Raw genomic sequence first — 25,364 nt, forward strand, 5'->3', positions numbered from 1 at the left:
TGACTTAATGACAAAAAGAATGGGGACACAAGGCAAGCTAAGTAGGTAGTGGAAGTAGTAAGATAGATCTTTGGAGGTGTATATAGCAGTAATATAACATGATTGTTGTTGCACAAGATAGATGCAATGGTTATAATCTGTAAATGCTTAATTTAGTTTTGAGTATAGGAACATACTCAGCCCCCAAACTCTGTTCACATGAATGAGTGTCGCAACCAGAGATTTTGATCAATTTAACTGAGAATTTGTATTTGAGATTCACATGCTTCTTTTTTCACAATAGAGTCCAAAGAAAAAAAAGGTGAAATTGTAAAGCATGAAAAACTAAAAATTCAAATACTGAAATGTCAGCAGTTCAAAATTATCCCTTTGCTCAGTACTTAGCTGAACCACCTCTATTAGAGCAGGTAGTCTTTTTTGGATAAGTGCTAGCTTTGCACAATGCGATGAAGCAAGATTTGCCTACTCCTCCTCAGAAAATTGCTCAAGCCGTGCCAGGTTATTTGAGAAGTGGTGGTGGGCAGCAATCTTGAGGTCTTGTCAGAGATGTCGGATCAGGTTAAGGTCAGTACTCAGACTGGGATACTCCAAGCACATTAATTTCCTTCATCTGAAGCCACTCCGTGGTTGCTCTGGCAGTGTGCTTTGGGTCACTGTACTGCTAAAAGACAAACTTCCTCTTCAGTTTAAGCTTTCTGGCAGAAGCCAGCAGGTTTTCATCCAGGATCTCTCTGTACTTAGTAGCATTTCGCTTACCATCACTTGCGACCAAATTTCTAGTCCCCTGCAGCTGAAAATGTCCCCACAGCATGATGTTACCTCCACCATACTCTACAGCAGGGATGGTGTTGCCTGGCTGATGCATGGTATCAGATTTGCGCCCCACGTACCACCTTGCGTTGAGGCCAGAAAGTTCCACATTTTTATAGTATCTTTTAAGTGATGCTTTGCAAAGTCTTTCCGGGCAAGTATTTGATTTATTTTTAAGCCAGGACTTTTTCTTGCCACTCTTCCACAAACATACTTTTTTGTGCAAGGCCTTAGAGATTGTGGAGCCATAAATCTCATCTCCAGTTGCAGCCACTGACTTCTCAAGCTTACTCAGTCTGACAGTTGGTGTCACAGTAGCCTCTCTTGCAAATGCTATTATTCTCTGGTGACTAAGTTTAGAAGGACAGCTTGAGCTTGGCAGTCTGGCTCGTTTCATATTCTTTCACTTAGCTCCGGGGTATGCTCAGTGCCTTTTCCCATATTTATGCTTCACTATTACCATTTTCCTGACTGGTCTTGAATACTCGTTTCTTTTAATTTTAGTTTGGTCTGTTGAAAATCTACCACACCGTTGGACCTTATAAGGTATTTATCCTTATAAATTCATTGAAAACAGGCGATCCTCCTATTTTCTACATCAACAAAATTGGGTGAGTTGGTAAAGTAATACAGTATATTGCACCTGAAGAAAGTTAGCGCAGTAATTACAAAGGGGATGAATACTTTTTAAGCTTCACAATTTTTTGTTTTTAAATTTTTGTAAATTGTTGACAATTTTTGGAATTTTTCTTTTGATTTGACATGATGCAATGCTTTGTAGATTAGTTCAAAAATCATACTTGTACATATTTTAAACAGAAAGTGAGACAGGAAAATGTGAAAATAGTCGTGGGGAGCTGAATACTTTTTCTAGGCACTGTATAAGGCATTTAAATGAAAGATGAGATTTATTGAATGGGTAGAAGCTTGAATTTATGTGGGAGAATTAAAATAATTTGAAGAGAAAATAATGGTTATGTTTATATATTGAATGAAAATGTGCAGCTGAATGAAGACTAAGGCTCCCCGATATCCAGCTTTTACTTCTTGTCCAATTACCAAAGTCTTTTGCGTCTTGCTGGTCATACTATATTACCTCTGTCTTCCATCTATGAAAATAACTTCAATGCTGCTGAAAATATGGACTTTTGTTGCTCACTAGCACCACTGGGTGGCATTCGCTAATATAACACTAGCTGAAATATCCACTTACATTAATTATCCCTTCCTGATCCCCCCCGAACCACAACCTGCCCATGAGTTTGTATTCACCCACACCTTCAGTTTCCCATCTTCTTCCCTTTATTCCAACCTCCACTGTCCTTTCTTATCAGATTCTGTCTTCTTCACCTGCTTGCCTGTTCTTCCTATCTCCTATCACCCCCCAGCATCTAATATTATTCCAGCTTTTTACACCCTCACCTATTTATCTTTCGCCTTCACCTATCACCCATCAGCACATGCTCATTCCTTTCTCCCTCCACCCTCCTACTCTGGATTCTTCCCTCTTTCAAGTTCTTATGAAGGGTATTGGCCTGAAACATTGACTGTTTATATCCCTCCATAAATGCAGCCTGATCTGCTGAGTTTCTCTAGCATTTTTGTGTGCTGCTCTATGTGAATGTGCAATATCTAATGTCAATCATTCTGTTACGGTGAATGAAGATATTAGTCCTTTGCTTTTCAATTTATTCCCTTTATGTTCTATTGCATCCTTCACTACAAGTCATAAAGATCTGTATCTGATCTCTCCCTATGTACTAGCCCAGGAATATAACTTTGACCTCCAAGGTGCCACACATCGATGACACAACACATTGTGCCTGCAAGTATCAGCAATGAATTGTTATTTAAATTAATCAGAGAACTAGCAATGAGATAGTTTGTTTAATTTTCCAAGGTATGTATCGAAAGGACAGGCAGGAAGGCGTAGGCGGTGGGTGATGTGGCTCTGTTGGTAAGAGATGGAATTACATCTTTAGAAAGAGGTGACACTGGGTCAGAGAATGCTGAATCTTTGTAGGTGGAGTTAAGAAACTGTAAGGGTAAAAAGACCATTAAAGACCTCATAATAGTCGCCAAGATGTGGTTTGAGATTGCAAAGGGAGCTGGAAAAGGCATGTAATAAGGGTAATGTCACAATTGTAATGAGGCACTTCAATATGCAACGGGATTGGGAAAATCAGGTTGGTGTTGGATCGTAATAGAGGAAATCTGTTAAATGCATAAAAGATGGCTTTTTAGAGCAGCTTGTGCTTGAGCCTACACAAGGAAAGGTTATCTTAGATTTGATGTTGTGTAATAACCCAGATCCTATTAGGAAGATTAACGTAATGTAACCATTAGAGGTAGTGATCATAATATGATTGAACTCAAACTGCAATTTGAGAGGGATAAGCATCAGTATCACAATGGAATAAAGGGAATTCCATGCTTTTGGAAAAAGCATGAAAGAGGAGCTTGCCCAGATGGATTGGAGGGGGATACTGGCCAGGGATAATGGCAGAGCAGAGATGGCTGAAGTTTCTGGGAATAGTTCACAAGGCACAGGATAAATATGTCTTACAGAACAAGAAATTCTCAAACAGCAGGGATAGGCTGACAAGGGAAGTTAAGGATCACATAAAAGCCAAGGAAAGAACATGTAACATAGCAAAAGTGAGTGGGAAGTTGGATAATTGGGAAGCTTTTAAAATTCAACAAAATGCAACTAAAAAAAGCTACCAGGGAGAAGATGAAATATGAGAGCAAATTAGCCAATAATATAAAGCAGGATACTGAAAGTTTTTCTTTAGTTATATAAAGAGTAAAACAGAGGTGAGAGTTGATATCGGACCACTGGAAAATGATGCTGGTGAAGTAGTAATGGGGGACAAAGAAATGGCAGATGAACTTAATGGGTACTTTGCATCTGTCTTCACTGTGGAAGACACAGCAGTGTGCCAGAGGTCTGTTAGTGTCAGGGTGCAGGAGTGAATGCAATTACTATTACAAAGTGAAAAGTGCTCAGCAAACCCAAAGGTCTTCAGCTGGATAATTCACCTGGAACAGATGGATAACATCCCAAAGTCCCGAGAGAGGTTGCTGAAGAGAGAACTGATGCATTGGTCATGATCTTTCAAGAATCACTTGATTCTGGCATGGTCCCAGAGGACTGGAAAATTGCAAATGTCACTTCACTCTTTAAGAAGGGAGCAAGGTAAAAGAAAGGAAATGATAGGCCAGTTAGCCTAACCTCAGTGGTTGGGAAAGTGTTGGAGTCTATTAATAAGGATGAGTTTTCGGGTCACTTGGAAAACAATGATAAAATAAGTCAAAGTCAGCATAGTTTATGTAAAGGGAAATCTTGCCTGACAAATCTGTTAGAGTTCTTTGAGGGTGGACAAGTAGGGTGGACAAAGTAGGGTGGACAAAGGACAGGCAGTGAATGTCATTTACTTGGATTTTCAGAATGCATTTGATAAGATGCTATATATGAGGCTGCTTAACAAGATAAAATTCCTGTTACAGGAAGGATACTGGCATGGATTGAGGAATGGCTGACAGACAGGAAGCAGTGAGTGGGAATAAAGGGGGTTTTGTTTGGTTGGCTGCCAGTGACTAGTGGTGCTCCTCAAGGTTCAGTATTGGGACCATTACTTTTCACATTGTTTGTCAATGATTTAGATAATGGAATTGCTGGCATTGTGGCAGAGTTTGCGGATGACACAAAGATAGGTGGAGGGGTAGGCAGTGCTGAGAAAGCAATGTGACAAATTGGAAGAATAGGCAAAAAAAAGTGGTAGATGGAATACAGTGTTGGGAAATGTATGATAATGCATTTTGATAAAAAAAGGAACAATAGAGCAGACTATCTAACTAGGGAGAAAATTCAAATATCAGATTTGCAGAGGGATTTGGGAGCCCTTGTGCAAGACTTCCAGAAGGTTAGTTTACAGGTTGCATTTGTGGCAAAGAAGCCAAATGCAATGTTGGCATTTATTTCAAGGGGAATAGAAAATAAAAACAATGAGATAATGCTTAATCTTTATAAGACACTAGTCAGGCCCTACTTGGAGCATTATCAACAGTTTTGGGCCTCGTATCTCAGAAAAGATGTGTTATCATTGGAGGGAGTCTAGAGGAGATTCATGAAGATGATACTGAGAATGAAGGGGTTAACATATGAGGAGTGTTTGACAGATTTGGTCCTGTATTCAATGGAATTTAGAAGAATGCATGGGGATCTCATTGAAACCTACCGAATGTTGAAAGAACTAGATAAAGTTGATGTGGAGAGGCTGTTTCCTCTGGTGGGGCTACCCAGAACTAAAGGCACAGCCTGAAAATTGAGGAGCAACCTTTTAGAACAGAGGTAAGGAGGAATTTTTTTTTTTAGCCAGAATGTGGAATGCTCTGCCACAGACTCACTAATTAAAGTGGAAGTTGGTAGATTTCTGATTAGTCAGAGCATCAAGGGATATGGTGAGAAGGCAGGAGTATGGGGTTGAGTAGGATTTAGGATCAGCCATGATGGAATGGCAGAGCAGACTGGAAGGGCAGAATGGCCCAATTCTGCTCCTATGTCTTATGGTCTCTGGATCTTTGTCAGTGAAAAATGGAGAAATTAGAACAGGAGAACTTGGTCAAATAGAGACGTAACTAAGCTCAACTTAAAAAAACAGAAATTGGTAGAGAAAGAATTCCAGAATTTATTTGCCAGGACAGTTGAAGGCATAGCTGGCCAAAGAACAGGAATACAGTTTGGGGGATGAAGTAAGGAGGCTGAAATTAAAGGAATGGAATTTGCAGAGGGAATACAAGGAAGGACAAAAACATGGAGGAATTTGAAATCAAGGATGTTAATATCTGGACTTTCTTAACAAGAAATCCGTGAAGGTTTGTGTGCACAGAACTGATTAGCGATGTCAGTGTTGGGACCGCTTCTTTTTATATTGTTTATCTGTGTTTTAGATGATGGGATGGATAGCTTTGTTGCCATATTTGCAGATGATACGAAGATTGGTGGAGGGGCAGGTAGTGCTGAGGAAACAAGTATGTTGCAGAAGGACTTTGACAGATTAGGAGAATGGGCATGAAAGTTGCAAATGAAATACAATGTTGGAAACTGCATGGTCATGCACTTTGGTAGAAGAAATAAATGTGCAGACTGTTTTCTAAATGGTGAGAAAATCTAAAAATCTGAGAAGCAAAGGGACTTGGGAGTTCTCACGCTAAACAACTTACAGGTTAACTTGCAGAATCAAGAGACTGTAAATACAAGAGCAGGAATGTGATGCTGAGGCTTTATAAAGCACTGGTGAGGACTCACTGAGTATTGTGAACAGTTCTGAGCTCCTCATCTAAGAAAAGTGCTGTTATTGGAGAGGGTTCAGGGGAGGTTTACAAGGATGATTCTGGGAATGAAAGGGTTATCATGCGAGAAATGTTTGATGGCCCTGGGTCTGTACTCGTTGGAATTTAGAAGGATGAGGGGAGATCTCACTGAAACCTTTCAAATGTTGAAAGGCCTGGACAGTGTAGATGTGGAAAGGATGTTTCTTATGGTGGGGAATTCTAGGACAACAGGGCACAGCCTCAGGATAGAGGGGCTTCCATTTAAAACAGAGATGCAGCGAAATTTCTTTAGCCCAGAGGGTGGTGAATTTGTGGAATTTATTACCACAGGCAGCTGTGGAGGCCAGGTCGATTGGTGTATTTAAAGCAGAGTTTGATAGGTTCTCGATTGGACCTGGCATCAAAGGTCACGGGGAGAAGGACAGGGAGAGAGGCTGAGGAGGGGGTGAGAAAGGATCAGCCATGATTAAATGGCAGAGAAGACTCAATGGGTCAAATGGCCTAATTCTTCTCCTATGTCTTAAGTTAGGAAAAGGAAAGTGAATTAACAAGAGTTTACTGCTGAGGACATGTGTAAAACTTCTAGGTTATAGTACAGAACTTAATTTTATTTTTCTCTCTTTTTTCAGTTCTATATACTGCATCCAAAAATATATTTTCAATGTATCCAGTTGTGATAAAATGTAATGATCTGCAATTCTGATTCCCCACCCTATCATGCCCCCCCCCAACAACTGATGCAGCCTAACTTGCTGAATATATTGAGTTCTTCCTGTTCTTATTTCAGGCTTATAATATCCACACTATTTTTATGTCAAAGTTGGAGGACAGCAGGAGATCAAAATGTAAAATTGATTTACAACAAGCTCAAAAAGCTAATCAATAATTTTTAGATATCTATGGGACGAAGAGAACAATTGCTTCTTTCCATCAGAATACACGACAGAATCAAAATATTAAAACAACGAACGTTTCCCAATTGGCACATATACAGGTTAACAACAAAAAGTAGTTATTATTTTAAGATTTTAACTAACCATTTTGTCTCCTTTAATATGTCCTTTCAATTCCAAATGAAATGCAGAGCACATAATCAATGGAGGGGCTTTCCTGGTGAGGTTGAAGTTCATCACAGCCTTAATTAATACACAGCTTTTACCATCATAAGATGTGCACAAATACACAATTCATTGCTTCCCATCATTAAATCCTAATTCCTGCTATCATTGAAATGGGTTTTAAATTATTTCAGTGCTGGTAAATATGTTTACTGATGTCTTCCCTGCACTTGATGTACATTTGGTTCTCTATTTTTGCAGTGTAATTGGAAATGTGCATTGTGAACTTGGTCAGGAGTAGGGAAAATGGGTCTGGGTGCTGGCCAAGCTGAGAGTGTTGTATTTTGAGGAGTATCAGGGATGCATCAGCAGGGAAGTTCTCTCTTCTACTCTAACACCCTACAGCAAGAACTAATGAGCAGCAAGTATTTTCAAATTTATTAAACCGACAAAGTAAAACTAACTGAAATGCTTAAATGATTGTTAGATGGCTGTAGTGACACCTAGTGGCAGTAAATGATACAAGTTGTAACATCATCGCCCCAATCTGAAAAAATAATTATGGCTAAAGTGCCAAAACAGTGGATTCCAGTCAATTGGGCCAACAGTTATTGGGGACAGTTACTTATTTGGGACAACTCTCAAAGAACAAAATCAAATCAAGAAAATAGCCAGAATTTCCTTCATTTAGTTTGGGACACAGCGCCACTTAATTGGGACAGGAGACTTTTGCTGAACAGTTTCTAACTAGCGTCAGTCATGTGTACCTGTGTGGCCATTAGACACTACATCATGCTTAAAGCAAACAGTTTTTAAATAGTGCATGTGTTTTGTTCAAAAAGCAGTGAATGTTGTCACTGATAATTGGCAAGCAATAAGCACGAAGACAATTTGGAACTATTTTGCTCACTGGAGTTTGAAGCATTCAGGCTTGGAGATGTGAGGAATGTACAGGTGTGAAAATAAAATGATTTCACATCTTCAGCAGGTTAGGAACTATGAAGAACTTGAAGGTATCCAAAATCATCTTGAACGGTGCAATGAAAATGAAAGTTTGGATGGTGCAACAGTTTCTAACTAGTGTCAGTTGTGAGCACTTGTGTGGCCATTTGACACTACACTGTGCTTAGCATTAGTTGTGTATGCTTATGTTATGTTATTCACTTGGGCCGACTGTCGTTGAATTAGAAAGCAGTGAGTTTTGTTACTACTTCATGCAGGAAGGCAATGAAGAAGTCCAGTATTTGCATTAGGTGTCTGCACTGATTTTGTTCATTTACAATCAAAAGAACTGCATGAATTCCTCTGTTGATAACTATTCGGAACTAATACACATTTTATCATACTGTAGTAGTATCGTTTGCCTTCTGATTTGTTCAGTATTTTATTTAAGTACATAATTTGTTACTCAGTTAAGCGGTAGTTTGTTTTTAAAATATTTCCACGAAGCTTCAGTTAATTGGGGCATCCACTTAATTGGGCCAGAATATACAGGTCTCAAAGTTGAACAGATTCCACTGTATTACCAATGTTACTTTGTAAGCCGGACAGTAACTCAGGTTTCTTTCTGCATTGAAATATGGTAAAGTAACATGATCTTGCATGCTGCGCTCTCATGCTGAACTCAACATGAAGTTTAGAAAAGGTACCAGGAACGCAGGATAATTAGTTCAGAACATATGAAATAGAAGCAGATAGAGGCTATTCAGTCTTCATGCCTATTTTGCAATTCAATATGACCATGGTACATCTTTTACCTCAAACTACTTTCCTGAACTAATCCTTTGTGCCCTGATTCTCATCGGGTAGGGTATCGATAGTCGGGCAAGGTTGGATAGCTCTGGGCGCCAAGCCGATTTGGAAAGTTTGAGAATGGCGAAATCCAGGTCCAAAGTGAATTTCTGTGCAGCGTGTTCTAGGCTTGGAGCGATTTGCTGTGGTGGGGCCTGGATTCTAATGTGAAGTACGATCCATTGTTCAGACGATTTAAACGCCAGCCCAGATAGAGTGGGGGCTCCTCTCTCTGTGATACCTCTTATTAAAAGGTAGTCAATAGAATATACTCCCAGGCTGTGTTACTTTTTTCTATAAGACAAACCCACTGTTCCAGGGATCATTCTGGTGATATTTTGCTGCACACCCTCAATCACAAATATATACAACTCAGTAGCCACTTTATTTGGTATATCTGCACACTTGCTCGCTAATCCAAATATCTATTAGCCAATCATATGGCAGTAACTCAATACATAAAAGCATGCAGACATGGTCAAGAGGTTCAGATTTTCTACAAACCAAATATCAGAAGGGGGAAGAAGTGCGACTTTGATTGTGGAACTACTGGTGCCAAACGGGGTGTTTTGAGCATCTCAAACTGATCTCCTAGAGTTTATAGAGAATGGCGTGAAAAAGAAAAAAAAATCACTGACCAGTAGTTCTGTGGGTGACAAAACATTGTTAATGAGACAGGCCAAACTGGTTCACGCTGACAGGAGGACAACAGTAACTCAAATAACCATACAATAGTAGTGTGCAGAAGAGCTTCTCTGAACGCACCACACATGAAGTGGATAAGCTACAACAGCAGAAAAACCATGAATATACATTCAATAACCATTTTATTAGGTGGCCATTGACTGTATTTCCTGCAGTTGGTAGACCAGATAAGGACTCCATATTCCGATTAGTTTGCGACATGGTCCCTGAATATTTGGAGATGTCTGTACTGTTGCACTCATCACTTCAAGAAATGTCGAAGTTCCATTTCCCAATCTAATTGCTAGCTGAACTTGCACATCAATTTTCAAAGAGTAATTTCGCACAAAAAGAGGCCTTTTAGCTAACTAACACATGCTGGCAAAGCTGCCAGCCTGAATTGGTCCCATATGCATGCATTTGGCCCCAGTCCCTCTAAACTTTTACTAACCATGTAGGAGATTAAACACCTTTTAAAATTGTAATTATACCCACCTCTGCAGCTTTATCTGGCAGCTCTTTGAATGTACTTACTATCCTTTGTGTGAAAACGTTGTCCTTCAATTCCCTTTCAAATTTTTCCCCTGACCTTAAACCTTAAATTTGTGAAACATTATCTTCCATGCACAAAGCCATTGTGATTATCCTTAATCTGCCCTTGTATTTCCAAAAGCAGATATATCCTGATTCTAAGAATCCTCTACAATAACTTTCCCACTACAGATGTTTGCTCACCAGCCTATAGTTCCCTGCCCTTTCCTGCAGACTTTTTAAATAAAGGCGCATTAGCCATCTTCCAGTACGTCCTATCTGGTTAAAGATGATGTATCACAGAATCATTTTCATTTTATAATCCTGCTCGAGCTCTCTGGTCTTCGTCCACCAGTCTCATAAATTTAAGCAATCTCCCTCAAAAGAAAATTGGCAGTTCAGTTTTTTTTTAACTACAGTGTTAAACTGTAAAAGATGCAGACTCAGTTGACACTTTTAAAAACTAGCTCAGAACTTATTCATTCAATCTTGCCTTCAACTAACAAGATGTTGTCTTTTATTTTTTACGTTTGCACTTCGTCCCGTTGTAGAGCAGTCTGAAGTACATCGTTTGTATGAGAAGTGCTCTATAAAGAAGTTAATATTATTAATAATACTTCTGCCAAGAACCCTGCAGTTTCCTGGGGCAGTGTCTGTGAAGGGAAATGGACAGTCAATGAGATCCTTCATATGGATTTAAGCAATCCAAGTGAAAGGGCTGACCTAGGATACACTGATGTACTTTGTCAGACCCCAGGGATTTAACCAACTTCATGCACTTTAAACTGCCAGCAGCCCCTCGAAGACATCACTATTCTTTCCCCTTAATGCCTATTAGCTTCTTCACACTGAATACATGAAAGAGGTATTCATATTCACGACCTTGTCTGTCTTCTGTGACTCCATACATAAATGACTACATTGATCCTTAAGGGGATTTATTCTCTCCCTTGTCACTTTTAGCTCTTAATATACATGAAGAATCTCTTTAGATTCTTCTTTACCTCATGTCCTGTGTCTTCCCTCCTTATTTCTCTCTCGAGTACTCCTAGATATCTGATATAACTTGAAACCAGCTGCATATACCTATCTAATGCCTTCTTTTTCCTGACCAGTGCCTCAATATTCTTTGTTAACCAGGGCTTCCTATTCTGGTCAAAATTACCCTTCATTCTTGCAGGAACAAGTGGTCTCTGAACTCTCATCTGACTTCTAAAAGCCTCCCACTTCTCAACATTGTTTTACCTGCCAAAGGCATCTCCTAATCAACTCCTGCAAGTTCCTGTCTAATGCTTTCAAAACTTCCCTTGCCTCAATATATGAATTTAAAGTGTGCATTACTTCTACTTTCATCTGTAATTATTTAAGAGTTATTAAAATTGTGATCACTGGTCTTAAAAAGTACTCCCTCACAAACACTTTAGTCACTTTCCTGTTTCACTTCCCAATGTAAGGGTCCACTGTTGCCTCATCTTTTGTTGGGCTATCCGCATACCGCTTGTGGAAACTTTCGTAGATACACTTAACAAATTCCACCTATCCAAGCTTTTGTGCTATGACAGTCCCAGTCAACATGAGGGAAGTTGAAATCATCTACTAGTGCAACCTTATTATTTTTACAGCTATCTGCGATCCTCCTGCCCAAGGTGGTGGTAACAGCAGGAATATTAGAAACTTTTAAGAGACATTTAGATAGTCACATAAATGTGAGGAAAATAGAAGGATATGGAGATTGTGTAGACAGAAGGGATTAGTTTAGATAGCTATTTGATTACTAATTTATTTGGTTTGGCACAACATCGTAGACCGAGATCCTGTTCCTGTGCTGTACTAGTCAATGTTCTAGTTGCTTAGCCTGTCTATATTCCACTGAAGCCTCTCTGCTTCCACCACACAGCAATTAGATTTGTAACACCAGATAAACCGCTTACCCAAAACATTGCTATAGATCAGAGAGGGCCCAATACCATTCACTGCAGCACTTCCCTTGTACCAACCTCCTATTGTGAAAACAGTCCATTCTGTCTCCAGACATTAATCAATCCTCAATCCATGCCAGTGTATTAGTACCAAAACTTTGCATTCTACATTTTTCCTGCTAGTGATCTCTTATGAAAGGTCTTCTGATTGTCCAAATAATTAGCTGATTGCTCTCATCTGGTCTGCTACTTACAACTGAAAAATTCCAGTGGATTTATGAAACACAGATCCTCTTTTCATAAATCATGTTGACTCTGTCTAATTGCATTCTTTTTTTAAATGCCCTGTTATACTTCAACAATAGATTCTAGCATTTCCCCCACTATTGCTTTCAGGCTAACGAGTCTACAGTACACGGTCCTGCTTTCTCTCTCCTCCTTTTGCCAGGGAGTGGAATTACATACATTACCTTTCTATTTGTGGAAATCATTCTAGAAATGATGGAATCTTAGTAGATTGCAATCAGTGTATTCATCATTCCCATTACCACAGGTCAAAGACTGTCAATTTATCAACTTTTGGTGGGTTTAATTTTTCCAATGCTTACTATTTATTAATAGCAATTTCTTTGAGCTTCTCACTCAAACTAAACCTACACTTCTCCACTACTTCAGAGAGGTTTTCTGTGTCATCCAGCTGTAGCAAACATAAAACATTCTCTGAAATTAATTTCCCCATCCTCATTTTGTTAATGTTTTGGCAGAATTATAAAACATTTCCTATTACCCAGTACTTATGAAAGGAACTCATCTGCAGATTCTATTCCAGGACTCAGATGGCAGATGTGTTTTTCTCATATATTTTGAAGTTTTAAGAGACTTCTTAAAATCTTTCCAAGGCTTAATACATCTGCCAAATGTCCTGCTAAATTAAAGGCACTTTCTGAAGAAAGTGTTTGGAAGTGATCAAAAAAGTTTTGTTCCTGTAATCAAGAAATCCACAGAATCGAACAAGCATTTTCTACATTGCTTCCTGATGTCAAACAGCACTCATCATGAAATCCAGATCAAATTTAGAGCACACCTCCCTAAAAATAAAACAAAGTAAGACATGTATCTCCTGGCTCCATTTTTTTCTTCTGATTAATTTCTGATAGTACAAAACATAACTGTATTGATGAGGAAGCTTTATACGAATCAGAGACTACCTGTCAAAGTGTGGTGACAATTTTGAGTTAAAAAACAGTGAGGAATGGTTGAGTTGAAAAATGCTTCCTTGGGAAGAGGCAGAGACGGGCAAATATAAAAAAAGGCAGAAGACGTATGAATTTACGGGCTCATAAACAGTGAGTACTGTCTGATCATAATCATTAATTTAAAAAAAGAGCAGAAATGGCTGTCTACATCAGAAAGATAGACTCGTTCAATTGTACTTGAGAGAACTGGAATATGTACCTATATTGAGAAGTGAGTTATCAGTTTTGCTCCATGTAATAGATGGAACAACATCCAGTTTGCTTAGAAGTTCCACTGCTCCAACCAAACCAGCCAGAGTGAATTTTGCTGATATCATGAAAGTAATGTAGGAATATTTGGAACCAAAACCATTACTGATTGAAGAATACTTTATCTTTCATAAGTGGAATCAAAATAAAGGGAATCCCATTTCAGCTTACATGGCTGATTGAAGAAATTGCCTGAGTATTGTCAGTTCAGTGATGGGTTTAATGATGCACAGAGAGATCATTTAGCTTGTGATATCTCACAAGAAAGCATTCAGAAACGGCTCCTAACTGAAGCACAATTCATATTTAAAAGGGAAGTTGAAATCACTGTATCAATGGAAACAACAGACAGAGACACAAATGAGTTGCAGTCAGGAATGAAAGTGAATGTGACCAAAGCTGCAACATCTAAACAGAAACTGGCCTGGTCGAACAAATAATGTTACTATTGTGGAAGGGGCTCACATATACCAGGTCAATGCAGATTTAAAAGCAAAACTTGTAGACACCGCCATAGCAGTATTCAAGGACGACACTGGAGAGCACAAACATATCAAGGGTAAAATAGTGTTAAATGAAAATGCCACACCCAAGTTTTGCAAGGTCTGTCCGGTTGCTTAGACTATCCATAAAAAGCAACCAGTGAGCTAGATTGCATGGAGGCTGAAGGAATCATTTGCAAGGTTGAGTGGAGCCCATGGGCAAAATCAGTGGCCCAGGTAACAAAGAAGAATGGGTCTGTTACAATTTGTGCAGATGATAAAGTCACCATCAACCCAATACTGAAAGTAGATCAATACTCTCTGCCCAGAATAGGGAATATCTTACAAACCATTCTGGAGGAAAACACATCAACAAGATGGACCTTGCTGAGGTCTACCTACAGATGGAGATGGAGAAAGAGTCCAAAATGTTTCACACCACAGACATTGATGAAGGGCTTTATTGCAATAATAGGCTTGGTGCTGAAGAAGTGTCTGCACCTACACTCTGGCAGAAAGCTACCGACCAGGTGCAGAAAGACTGCCCAGGCACTCAGTGTTACCCAGTAAGGGTAACAAGAACATCTTCAAAATTCAAGACAGTGTTAAAAATGTTAAAGATTATGGGCTCAGGGCATGATGCAACATGTAAATCCGTTAAACCAAGCATCACTTACAGTGGTCACACCATCAACACACAACCAGACATATGCGTTCTGATAAAAAAAAACAGTGGTGGATGTCCCAAGGCCAATAGTTGTGGTTCTTTTTAGGCTTTGTCAATTACTATGACAGATTCCTGACGAACTTGGCCACTGTGCTTCACCCTTAGAACTCATTACTACAATCTGGGAAGAAATAGCAATGGACAAAGCAGTGTGAGGTGGCTTTCCAGAAGACAAAGGAAACGGTGACATCAGACACTGTACTCACACATTATGATCTACATTGTCCAGTGAAGCTTGCCTGTGATGCCTCATCTTATGATATAGTTGTACTCATACCATGTTATAAGCGATGGTAGTGAATACCCCATGGACTTTGCATTTCATTGCCTTACCGCTGCTGAGAAAAATCATGCACAGATCAACAGAGAGGCCTTGAGTCTGAATTGGGGAGGGAGAAGTTTCATCCAGTACTTGTATGGGAAAGCATTTACTCTCATTACTTACACTTGTGTCCATTTTCTATCTATAGAAGGGTGTTCCACTAACAGCAGCAGCATGAATACAAAGATGGGTTCTGTTTCTTCGATTATGCAAGTACAAGATTAAATTCAAGTAGGCGACTAATCATGAAAATGCCGATGTATTCTCCCGTTTGCCATTGGAAAAGGAAGTACTTCAAAAATTTACAACAGAGGACACTCCTCTTGACGTACTCTCCCTAATGTAAATTGAAAGTCTCCCTATCACGGCAGAGCTGATCCAAAGGGAAACCAGTAAAAAAAAAACCACACAGGCTCAGGTAAACATGGCAACTCAAAATGGCTGGAATGTGCAGCAGAAACTCCAGTTCCCCCGTTTTTACCAGTGTCAGGATGAAACTGCCATTGAGGGGTGTTGCCTTATGTGATGATTGAGAGTTTTATCACCCAAGGTGAGAGCTAAAGAGTTGGAGGAGCTACATGCAGGTCATCTAAATGTGGTTAAAATGAAAGCACTGGCTCAAAGCTTTGCTCAGTTGCCTGGGACAGGTGAGCAGATCGAGCAGCTTGCTATGCACTGCTCAGGAAGCAAACACGCTCAGAAGAAAGGTATTCAGCACGGTCAGAATCACTTCCTGCAGTCCCAGAGCCAACCCAGAACCTTAATTGCTTCAGAGCCACAAGTCTCACCTCCCTTGGTCAGGAAATGTTATCCCACAAGAACTCTTACTCTTCATTGCTTACAGAGAGGAGTGCTGTGTATTTAATATTCCAATAGGAGTTGAGTAACATTGTAAATATATTGTTTGATTAAGCATCTATGTTGTTTAAATAATTCGTTACAGTTTATATATGAAGAATATTGTCCTTGTTAAGATTTCTACTGCTATGATGTGACGTATTTTATTTTAACAGCTTTCTGCAGAAGCAGTATGTCCTGTCGTTCAGAGTATTTTGGTTGAACGTGTTTTGACCAATCAGCGGGTAAACATGTCATGTTAGTCCAGGCTACCAGTGACGTAACTGAAGTCCTGCCGCCTGATAAGATAGGGGCATCTGGAGAGGTGGGGCCATGGTCAGTTCCTATCTCTAGTGGAGGGATAATGTAGCTGAGGGTGAAGACTTTAAAGACAAGTTGCTCTCATTTCTGTGAAGTGCGGCCAAGGAGTTGTCTGATGTGAAAGATCTAATGGGTCCTTCAGCAGCTGATTTCAATTCTGAGCTGCTTTTGGTTATTACATCACTAGTTGATCAGTGCCAAAGCGTACCTGCGGAAAGCCAAAGTTATTGTAGGCTGGGAGTGTTCTCTCGAGTCAAGCCCAGCCCCGATGGAGAAGAGGAATATGAGATTTGGCTGAGCAGACATTTCAGTTAGTGGATAAATGCCAGTGCTCAGATAATAGGACAACACGAAGACAGAGTGTTTAAAGGGTCCGGCAGCTAATATACTGATGTTCCGAAAGGCAGAAAACTCATTAGCCATATCAGCTAATTACAAGCAAGCTCTGGAAGGTGCTTTTGGCAATACTGAAAGTTCAGCCGATCTTTTGAAGAAGTTCAGGTACACATTCCAGGAGAGAGGGGAGAAGCTGTCTGCCTACCCTTTCAGAAACTGGTGCACTGTTTGTGCCACAAAGGGAGCATTCAACTGTCTGAGAGAAATTGCTTGAGGACGGACCAAGATGAGAAGGGCGTGCTGACACATGACATGACTGCTCTACGTATTTGAATTATTCGCAAGATGCATCTTCCTTCACCTTTTATCAAGTTACTCATAGAATTTAGAGAGGAGGAAGACGTGACTGAGAAGCCGAACATTTTCAAAAGCCGAGTAGTGTCATCAGTGATAGCCTCTGCTGCTAAAGTGACCCCTGATGCCACAGAGATGCAACTTCTGAGGAATGAGGTGAAAGGCTTCATGCTGACCTGACTCGATGGATGTCTGTGGAATTTTCAACTAAACATGACACGTCCGTTGAGAAACCTGACCCACCTGTAGGACTTACAATGCAGAGGAAGCTGCTGAAAAGGGTATTTTGTCTAGAGAGGCGACCAGTATTTTCTGTTACATCTGTGGAGAAGATGGACATTTCAAGCGAGACTGAGAGGGGCAGGAAAAGTCAGTCAGTGGTTAATTAAACAAAGAAAAGCAGCAAAACTATGGAGGGACCCAGCAAAGGAAGGGGCTGTTATCCTGGAGAGAATAAAGTGAAAAATCTGGAAGTTTAGTGGAACCAGGCTCCAATATAACCATATGGATTGAAGAAGTTTATGCTAGAGCCATACTTGACACAGGTTCTCAAGTTACTTTGCTTTATAGATCTTCTTACAACTGGTATTTGATGCATTTACCATTGACACCACTCAGTTCCCTTGAGATTTCAGGGCTTAGTACTGATCAGTACCCATACGAAAATCACTTGTCATTGAGACTGAAGTTTTAGGAAACAGATGATGGAGTAAATGAAACTACTGACACACCGGTGTCCGCCTGCCTGGATCAGTTAAAAAGGGTGAAGCTTCCATTGTTGTGGGAACAAATACTTCCATTGTGAGAAGGCTCATGGGAGCATGCAAGATGAGAAATGGAGAGAATTTTATGGAAACTGTATCCATTCACCTGGTGATCAGAGCTGCTTTTGAGAAGGTACAAGTTCTTCCTAAACAAAATGGTGAGCATAAACCAGGAACTGTATAGTACAACTCATTCCAAACCTGTCATGTTACGTCTCGGAAGAGTAGAGCGACAGAGGACACCCCTTTTCAAGAGAAGTCTCTCCAGTTAGTACTAGTAGAGGTTTGGCAGCACCTGCTTAAACTGAGCAAAGCAGAGTTCAGTCATGGAACAGAGGGACCTTAGCCACCAGAAGGTATGAGTGATAGACAGGAGGAGGCATCCTCCTATGGACAGGAAAGGTCACAGGAGTGGCTGAAGCTGAAGCTTAAGATGAGATAAGGAGAGTCAGGAAATCCCAGCTAGGCTGGTAGAGGTCCAGCTGAGAAACAGATTGTTATATCAGTTCCTATGGTGAGATATGCTACTTCCATTGGCAAATGGATTGGGGGTTGTGATATCATGACATTCATTTGATGACTGTGTTATTAATAATGGTTTAATAAGTTCCAAGGTCATGAAGACATGACTATCTTTTGGGCGGTGAATGTAATGCCCTGGTTAAGATTTCTACTGGTATGCTGTGAGGGATTTTATTTTAGCAGCTTTCTGTAAAAGCAGTGTGTCCTGCTGGTAAGATAAGGCTGAAGATAAGGAACCATGTTGTCCAGCTTATGAACATTGTGTCAGCCAATTGTAACTTCCTGCCCTGTGGAAGATTCAGGAGAGCTGGGTAGAATCACACTTCTGAAGGACAGTAGTCAGGGTTTAGGGCCTTGTGGCGGGAACTGCAGAGCGGGGCACAAGGAAAGATACTGAAGAATACCATTGGAAGGAGAGTACCCATTGCAAGAAGTGCTTTGTGCAGATGAGTGACACCAAGAAAGAAGGGCCAATACTGCTGAGATAGCCAGTTCGTTTGAGATGGTTTTGAGGTGGGTACTTTCACGCAGATGGTGGATTTAGCGTGTGAGTAGTGATAGATCCCTAACTACTCCAGCAATGAGCTCCAATGTTTAAGTGCATATTAGACCAATTTAACAGTAAAGGGTCCTTTTTATTTTTATTTTCTTTTTCTGTAACTTTTATAATTTTATGCTGGTGTATGATCTGTCACATGACTGTTAGCAGAGTTAGTTAACAAGCCAAGTCTGTATATGAGCCCCAGAGAGAGAGTTGCATCCGTAAATGGCATTCATCATTATGCCACATCATAAGTGCACACCTCCCTAAAAGTAAAGAACAAAACTAGAGTGCGTGTTTATTCCCATCTGCCCAAATTTTTGATTAATTTCCAGAGTTACAAGCATATCATTTCCTTCCAAAAGGAAACAGAAATAAGGTCTAGAAATGCTCACCACTGAAGAATTGGTAACAAACAGATCTATCTCAAGAAAAGGTCATTTCTGGATCATAGTCAAAATAAAAAAAGACAGACAACAAAAGCAATACAGTGCTGCTCAAATGAAACAAAATAATCTTGGCCACCAATTTATCCCCAAACAAAAATTATTTGAACATATTCACTATTCATGTATCTCTTTCTGGTTTGTTGCATTTTTGCATGCAGAAACTGATCACTACTTTATCTTTTTAGTAAAGTGACCATGTTTCAGAGGTACTTGATTGTCTGCAAAATAGGTTGGCATGTCCTGAAATTAAGTACTGTATAAAATCATAGCATTTTTTTTTAGATGTTCCAGGTTGAATTTTCCTCTTCATCTTTGCATAGCCTGGTGATTTTATTTTGGGATTCTGCAATTTTCTTCTGTGTTAGACCTCTTCAGTAAATTATGTAAAAGGACTCTCAAGATTCCTTTGAATATCTGTATTGTTCAATCTCTCACTGTTTAAAAAGTATTAATGCATACAATAGTCCACAAGAGAGTGCTCTGTATTTAATATTTAAGAAATATTTGAGTAATCTTGAATATATATTGGTTGATTAAGCACTCATGTTCAGTTAAATAATTCATTACGAGTTACAGGTACGGATACGTGAATTTCATACGTCATCAAGATACCACCTGACATGTGCACGCCTTACTTGAAGTAAACACGAAGTTAGACCCACATTTCGGATTCCAGTGTTCTCCTTTGAATTAGTGTAATGTTTTGATGTTACAAAACAAAATGAACCCAAGACGGCTATCGACTCTTAAACTGCAATGAGACATTCGAAATTTTAAAAATTGCAGTGAGGAATGGTCAAATTAAAAAAAAAAACAGCCCAGCATGTGCAGTGTCTGTCGATTTAAAAAAAAAGAAGCAGTGCAGCACACATTCTTCGGAAGGGAAGGCATGATCAATTTTTTTTTTAAAGTAGTAAACGGAGGAATTTATGAGTTCATAAAGAGTGAACACCGGGTGATAATAATCATAAAAAAGTAGAAATGACTGGCTATATCGTTAAAATTGACATATTTGAATACACAAAAGATAACCGTAACATGCATACTGAGCTAATTCAGCAATACTTTGAAGCAAATGAAATAGCCAATGAGAAACAAGTACAAATTTTGCTAAGCACATTGGCTTTAAAGGCATACAGTTTGCTCCAAAGTATAACTGCTCCATCCAAACTATCAGAAGTGAGCTTTGTTGATATTGTCAGCAAGTGTGTAAAGGGACTTTTAGAACCAAAGCCATTATTGATTGCAAAATACTTTATGTTTCACAAGTGGAATCAAAAAGAAGTGGAATCCATTTCAGAGTACGTGACTAAATTGAAGAAGTTGTCTTAGCGTTGTCAGTTTGGTGAGAGGCTTAATAATGCACTGAGAGATTATTTAGTTTGTGGAATCTTACAAGAAAGTATTTAATAATGGCTCCTTACTGAAGCACAACTCACATTCTAAACAGCAGTTGAAACCACTGTATCAATGGAAACAGCAGGCAGAGACATAACTGAGTTGCAGTCAGCAATGAGAGTGAGTGTGAACAAAATTGCTGCATCTAAATAGAAACTGACCTGGCCAGACAAGTTCTGTTACCACTGTGGTTGGGTATCGCATACACCAATGCAGATTTAATGTTGAAACTTGCAGTAAATGCAACAAGGTAGATAATTTTGTTAGGCAGACAAAAATAAATGGATTGCGTAGAGAAGAGAAGAAGAGAAAAAGTCAAGCGGCAGGGTAAAACACATCTGCATGCTGTTGATGAAAATCTGACAGTGAATTCAGTGACACAGGACTGTGTAGCCTAGAGATTTGCAGTGCTTACACCAAAAGTGAATGACATTTCAAAGGTAATAAACTGAAGCCTGCAGTTATCCAACTACGAACTTGTACTGGAGAAAAAGATAACTTCTGTGAGAATGACTTCCATAAGAGTGAAATAAAATAACCAACAAGACCCATTGGGTTTGTACGTGGTAAAATCAGGAGGACCAGCATTGTGAGGATGTGATTGGCTGAGACAACTACAATTTGATTGAAGATCCACCACAATCTGCATGCCACATCTCCTGCACGAAGCCATCTGAAAGTGAATTAGGAAAGGTACTGAATGATGCCTCAACTGTCTGCATGCCAAACACCTTGAACTGTTCCTCACTACAGGGCGAACAGGTGTTGGTGCCAAACTTCATACCCCTGGTTGGACAACATACTGGACCAAGGAAGGACCATTCTGTTCAGAGTAAATGTGAGGGTGATGACAGCAGTGGTCCGACTAGAGCAGTTTTTCTAGGCAATACACCTGTACCTGAAAAAGCTTCTGATATGCTAACCAGGTAGCTATTAGTGAAATGTGGCTTGGCTTTAAGCTGGAAGAGAGCTCAAGGAACTTCAGGAAAGATACAAGCATTCGGCTTTTGTGTGTATAAAGCACCAGAATCTACTCTGCGTGCATTAAGGTTATTGCTTGAACTTCAAGTGGGAGACAAAAAGCTGCTTGTACAAGTAGATGCAAAGACCAACGCCCAGCTGGATGAATGGATGTCCAAAACAAAATCAATGGAGATAAAAAAGCAGAGATTCATCAGTTGTTGTGGTGAATGAGGAGATCAAGAGGAGAGATAAGATAGTAAAGGGAGCAATAGAAGGATTAATAATACAATACTCCAGTGACTAAATATACCTTTCCGAGATCAAGATGCACAAGCTAGTATCAAAAGGAAGGAGAAGAAAGGTGTCCAGAGCTGTCAGAACCACTTCTTGCAGTCTCAGAGTCAACTCCTACAACCACAACGGAGAAGGCCCAGAACCTGGGATCGTTACACAGCCACAAGTCTCATCTGCCAAGCAGAGTGATCCCCTTTGTCAGGAAAATAACGTTATCCCACAAGAGTAAGAAATCCTCCACAGCAATTAAATCTTTAGGTATGAATAGGCTAATTTAAAATTTACTATGCTGTTGATATCTGTATATAGTGGTTGTATTATATAGTATATTGTGTATATAGTTGATGCATTCTCTATTAGGTTGGCATTCATAGCTAAGCAGGGAGGAATGTGTATTTCATATTTGAATAATATTTGAGTAATCTTGAATATATATTAGTTGATAAAGCTTTCTTGGTCATTTAAATATTTCATTATGAATTATATGCATGGATATGTAAATTGCATACATCATCACACTATGCATGCCTCGCTTTAAGTAAGCATTAAGTTACACTAGCATTTCAAGTTCCTGTGTCTTCCTTTGAATTGGTTTAATGTTTTAATGTTACAAAACAAAACAAAGTGGGCTCACCAATGCTCCATATAATTAAGGCATGGCCCCTTGCAATGTCGAATAACAGCACCTTTACAATCCTAATTATTTGCAGGGATATGCCAGTGAATCATGATTTATGATACATAGATCCCTCTATTTCAGGATTTTGCACACTTTAAACAAATAGTTTATAAGCTTATTATCTTTCCTACTAAAACAGAATATATACCATATCTGCCAGATGTTTGTCCACAGTTTAACCTAACTCTATACCCTTTATGGACCTCACAATTTACTTTCTTGCCTATCTCTGTGTTATCAACAAATTTAGTAATCATGACATGGACGAAGGCATCATAAATAGGCATCTGTTAGTCTTGAGAGACTATGGATTTGGAAAGTTTCCAGGGTGCAGGCCTGGACAGGGTTGATTGAGAGAACGGCAGTTGCCCATGCTGCAAGTCTCCCCTCTCCACGCCATCGATGTTGTCCAAGGGAAGGGCAAGGGCTGATACAGCTTGGCACCGGTGTCATTGCAGAGCAATGTGTGGTTAAGTGCCTTGCTCAAGGACACAACACGCTGCCTAAGCTGAGGCTTGAACTAACGACCCTCAGATCACTAGAACAATGCCTTAATCACTTGGCCACCCACCAACACTCAAAGGCATCAAAAGAAATGATAAAACACTGAGATATCAGCACTCACTATATCTTGCCAACAAGAAAACATCCCATTAATGCTATTCTCCATTTTCAGTGTGCCAGCTAATCTCTTATCCTTGCCAAAGCATAATAAGGTTGAATTATTCCACAAGTACTGAATCCACACCATATCAAATGCCTTAAGTTTAGTACATCTACAGGTTCTATTTTATCCACAACATGGCACTTCTATGGTGACTGCCTCATCACCATACAAAGTGATATTAAATTCTTACAAATAATATACACTTCTTGACACCCACACTTTCATCTTTGGCCTTAATGTGGTGGGCCTTTTATTGAAATTAATTGGTGGCAGACACTAGTTCAGGAGAATAAAATATTCCTTCATGTTCTGATTGATCCTTAATGGCGAAAATCTCCCATACAAGGATATTAAAATTTTAAAATTTGTTCTGCATCAGAAAGATTGTTTCCAGTCTTCCCTAATGAGGTGTTAATTGGTTTTATTTGCTTGTACTTGTAGTGGACATTATAGTGTACAAGCATCATTGTTTCTGCCTGGAACAACCAACAGTTTTGGAATGACTGACCGTAATGACTTTTTGTCCGGGAAAAATAAAAACTCTTTGAAAATACCAATACCAAAGTTTTAGGATCAACAATCGTACAATTAATACTCATATTCTTCTGAAAGTGAAAAATCATTAAACAGTTTTTTCAGCATAATGAGCAGTCCTGGTTATAAAGCTATAAAGTTCCATATCACAAAACAATCTACATTTAAACTCATTTTAAGTATTGTCATTTCACATGCACAGAGGCAGCTAAAACAGCTGTAATACTCAGGAAATGCGGAGTCCCCACTCTTGGGTGTACTCCACTTTACCTGACAATAATTTTGTGTCTACATCTGTCATGGTATTTATAACATCATGTAAAAGCTATAAAGAGCTGCAAAGGTAATATTTCATGTAGCAGTTATGCCGAGAAATTCAGGCCATTTTTTATCCAGGACAAACTTAAAGATGAAATAGGCATAATGGGGTGGAGAAGGGAAGGCATAAAAATGATTATTAATAGGGTTGGAGGCAGAAGACAAAAAGGAACAATGGAAGGAATGATGGTTCAAGATGAATTACGGGATAAGCAAAAAGGATCTCATGCTAATTAGAAAACAAATGGGATAGATGAAAAAATAGATCTAGCATTACAAAAGGCAAAGTACCAAAAAACCAACATCAATTTTGTTGATGGAGATACAGATTTTAAAAAAGAGTACATCCAACCTTGTAGAAGGTTGTAGTGTGCTGCATTTGGTTGCTGCATTATTAGATAAATATATTATTATTAGAGAGCATGCCAAATGTATTTGCAAGGTATTATCATAACTGTTGGAAAGACTCTTCAGGGAAAAGTGTGCACACTAGATGAAGGTGACTTTTTCTCCATGAAAAGAGACTGTAACTAAAGGTTTAAATAGACACAGAGACCCTGCTTCTACAGTTGGTAAAGGTTAAATCTAGAAGTTATCAATATAAGACAGTCAACAAGCAGATTTAGCAGAAAACAATGCTCTAACCCAGTGCTGGTAAAATGGAGAATTTCCCTCACTGGGATTCAATGAGGTAAGAAGTGTAGATGCTTTTAAAGGGAAGCTGGATAGGCAGATAGTGAGCGAAGAATAGAGGGCTATATTGATAGGTTTATTGCAGGAATATTGTGAGCGATGGTGGTTATTCATGTGAATTGTAAACATGCACAAATCAGTCGAGCTGGAAGTCTGATTTCTGTAAAAAGTTACAGAAGCATCTAAATTAACCCTGCTAGGTAAGCTCACTTTCAAACTGGCTGGCCGACATAAGTAATGAGTTAATTTAATAACAGTAAAATGCTCCTGAAATAAACTGCATCAAAATACCAAAGATATAATAGGGTCTTTTAAGGGACTCCTGGACAGGTACTTGGAGCTTAGAAAAATAGAGGGCTATGGGTAACTCTAGGTAAATTCTAAAGTAAGTACATGTTCGGCACAGCATTGTGGGCCGAAAGGCCTGTGTTGTGCTATAGGTTTTCTATGTTTCTATGTTAAAATAGTGCCACTGTATAAATACAGATCCAGCATTTTAATAACTGAGTTTCAACATAATCTTAAGAA

The 25,364-nt window shown here is 39.3% G+C and overlaps 1 protein-coding gene across 21 annotated transcripts in view; it reads right to left on the bottom strand.

Annotated features, from left to right (window-relative positions):
• LOC140728384 (PTB domain-containing engulfment adapter protein 1-like) overlaps window positions 1–25,364 on the bottom strand; it is a 383,776-nt gene that overhangs the window by 44,912 nt on the left and 313,500 nt on the right. The window lies entirely within an intron of this gene.

Source organism: Hemitrygon akajei, chromosome 5 (genome assembly GCF_048418815.1).
Source record: "Hemitrygon akajei chromosome 5, sHemAka1.3, whole genome shotgun sequence".
NCBI lineage: Eukaryota > Metazoa > Chordata > Chondrichthyes > Myliobatiformes > Dasyatidae > Hemitrygon > Hemitrygon akajei.